The sequence below is a fragment of the Choloepus didactylus genome, chromosome 5, assembly GCF_015220235.1.
Source record: "Choloepus didactylus isolate mChoDid1 chromosome 5, mChoDid1.pri, whole genome shotgun sequence".
NCBI classification, from domain to species: Eukaryota; Metazoa; Chordata; class Mammalia; order Pilosa; family Megalonychidae; genus Choloepus; species Choloepus didactylus.
The window spans coordinates 76968355-76971909 of NC_051311.1; positions in this window are offsets into that span (position 1 = coordinate 76968355).

A 3555-nucleotide genomic window follows, 5' to 3' on the forward strand; every position below is an offset into this window, starting at 1 on the left:
GAACTTATCCAATCAGGGTTATCACCTACAGTTGGGTGGGTCATAGCTCCATGATCCTAATCCAAAGGTTCCAACTTAACACTAATGTCTGCCCCTACAAGAATACATTAAAGAATATGGCTTTTTCTGAGGGATATAATATATATAAATAGGCACAGCTAGGAGTTAACATGAGGGGCAGGGATGGACTACGTTAGATTGTTCATGGGAGAAGACCTCCATGAGAAGGCGATATTGAGCTGAGACCTGAGGAATAGAAAGTGCAAGCCATGTGAAGGGCAGAGCAGGGGAAATGGGGGTGAAGGAGAATGATCCTGCCAAGGGAACAGCATGTAAGAATGGCCACAGTTTGAGAGCACTAGATGAGTTCCAGGAACAGAAAGGAGGCCCGTGTGAAGGTGCCAGGAGGTGAGGAAGACAGTGGGATGAGGTGGGACTGAAGCAGCAGGCAGGAGCCTTGTTAGCAAGAGGCGTTGAGGCATTTTAAGCAGGGAAGGAAAATGATCAGATCTGCATTAAAAAAAGACCACTCCTCCGCAGCAGCTACATAGGAAATGGGTAGGAGGGAAACGAGTGGAGAAGCAAAGACCAGTTCGATCATTTCCACAGTCTAGTTGGTTTGTATGAGGTGGACTTAAGATATATTTTGGAAGTTAAATCGACAGGACTTGCTGGTGGTTTGGATGGGGGTAGGTGGAGAGAAAGAGAGGAACTGAGGAAAACTCCAATGGCTCTAGCCATCCAGACACGCTCATGCCCGCCTTGGGGCCTTGCGGGGGGTGTTCCCCACAGGGAATACTCAAACCTGCATATGTTGGCTCTTTCCGAGAGGCCTTATCCCCATTGTGTTTTCAGTTATCAAGAGCTGACATTTTCGTTTCCTTGTTTAGTGCCTCTTAGTGCCCCTAGCAAGTAAGGACCCTTACTGTTTATTTCACTGCTGCATTTCCAAGCACCTAGAACAGTGTCTGGCACCATGAGGAGTTGGAGAAAAGTTTGTTAAATTAATGGAAAATGATTTAAAAAAATAATTTAAGCCAACAGCAGGGATCTGCAAAAATTTTCTTTCTATTGAATATGTCTGAACATTACTGAAGGTCGGGAAACAATGGATTAAAGGGGCCGTGAACTCCCTTTAGAAGAGTATGAAGAGGGGTATGTGTGTGTGTGTATGTGTGTGTTGAGAGAGAGGTGTGTATGAGTGTGCACATGTGGTGCATTTTTCTGGGAAGAGAGATCATGGCTTTCTTCAGATTTTCAAATGAGTTCTTGACTTCAAAACAGTAAAGAATCACTGTACTCTTGGCTTGAAAATATACTCCTCAAGTGTTGGCGGGCAAGACCTTAATTTATCTATTTTCACATCATAAGGGCTTTTTCCTTGGATGCTAACTGCGAAAAGTTTCTTTGCCAGAAACTGCATCGTCCTTCTGCTGAGAAACAGCCAAGTCGTGACAAGCCCGGTTGCTCCAGATGGTCACAAGCACACCCCAGCCTCGTTCCCGTCGTTCAACTCCTTCCGGGACCGCGATTGGCCTGAACTGAAAACAGCGACACCTGCTGGCTTGTCTCCGAAACGGCAACCTCATCCTTTCCTCGGGTGAAAATTTCGGCAATATATGATCTCATCTCATTCAAACATATGTTCAGAAACCCAAAACGTTTTCTTTTCAAGAAGAATTTTGAAATGCTTAGTGAGAACACAGAGTGATAAAATTTCTGACCACAAAAGATGCCAACTTCAAAGTGAAAAGATAAAAGGCAGATGGAGAGAAAAAATGTTTGCAACCACTGCTAATGGTTTCTTCTGTGATCAGAAATCTTAAATAATTTGGGAGGAGATATCTGTCAATTGTGTATTTTATGACTTCTGAGTTTTGTCTGTTTTTGAGGAAGTTTTTCCCTAACAAAAGTTATGATTTTTAATTTCAGAGCATTCATAGTTTGGTTGGTTTTACTAGATCTTTAGTCCACCTGGAATTTTTAAAAATATGATGTGAGATGCGGTGGGGGTGGCCTCTATATTTTTAGGATTAGGTTAAGCGGCAGGTGACAAAAAAACAAAATAGTGCTTATATTGGTTAAGAAAGAGTTTAAGATAAGATAGAGGTTTCTTTCTCTTCATGTAAAAGTCCAGGTAGATAGTTCAAGTTAGTATGATGCTCTAAAGTGTTAAAGATAGGGTTGATAAACTATGTGTGCCTGGACCTAACAGTCCAGGATAGTGGCATCCAAGTTTCAGGCATCAGGATGGAGGAAGAGGGAAACAAGAAAGGAGCACACAGGTTCTGACCCCAAAGGGAGGTGTCCAGAGGTTGCCTTACAGCACTTTCTCTTATCCCATTAGGTAGAACTGACATAAACACGCCTGGCTCTAAGAGAAGCTGGGAAGTCATCTATATACTGCAAGGACATATGAACTGCTAAAAATTGATATTGGGGGACAACTAGCAATTTCTGCAATAGACTACCCCTTAGACCTGAGTGCACCCTTCTTTCCATACACAGAGTATATCCAGTCAGCTCCAAGTCCAAGATATCTGAGGAGGGGCAGGGAGGATACACAGTTGTCTTTATTAGGAACAAATGTGTCTCTCTATCAGCCAGTAAACTATAGACTAAAAGACAATATATATGTCCTAACACACTTAATATAGAATGAAAGTGTAGGAACAGAATAACCACCATTCAGAAATGGAAAAAATGGAAATTACTTCATCTGTCATTGCTTATCAAACACCACTCTGCAGGAATTTCAAGCTCTCCCTACTCTGGCAGGAGAGTGAGTTCTTTGGTTAATTTATGGGGCAGACTGAGATCGTGCTCTCTAGGAGGAACTTGTGCACTGTTCCTGGGGAAAGTTCTTCATTATCCTTATTCCTCCTGGCTACAACTGGGGCTGCACAGCTTTCTAAGTTCACCGTAGCTGATTAGGTTGACCACACATCCAAGTTCACCCAGAAGAGTCCCTGTTAACACACCTGTTGTTTTGGTGTAATTATTAAAAGCTCTTCTTCCTCTCTCACAAGTATTCAGGTTTGGATAATAAATTATATAATCACTCCATTCCTTGTGAAGTTCAGGGGCCCAGGAATAAGGTTTAAATGGTCACAGCAAATCAGTTTCCTCAAAAATAGATTGAAAAGCTTTCAGTCTATCTTCTGTCAGTTTTACGTACAATGTGCAAGTAATCACACCCAAATATATCCAGATAACATTTTAAACCTTGAGATAGTGTTTTGCCTCCTATTCTCCATGCTCTCTCTCCCTCACAGTTAGAGCCCCCTTTGAAGGGTTCTGTGGTAGGGAGGATTCTAAGAGGGCCTCCATTGACCTATTTCCTCATAGTCCCCTCCCCACCTCTGCCCCCCATTGAGTGTGGGCCAGATTGTGAACATGATGGATTTCACTCCCAGGATTAAGTTACACTGTAAGGTAAAGCTAGAGGTATTTTGCAGATGTAATTAAAAATCTGATCAGTTGACTTTAAGTCGATCCAAAGATTATCCTGGGTGTGCCTGATGTATTAAAATATATAATTCTTAATTGCTTTAA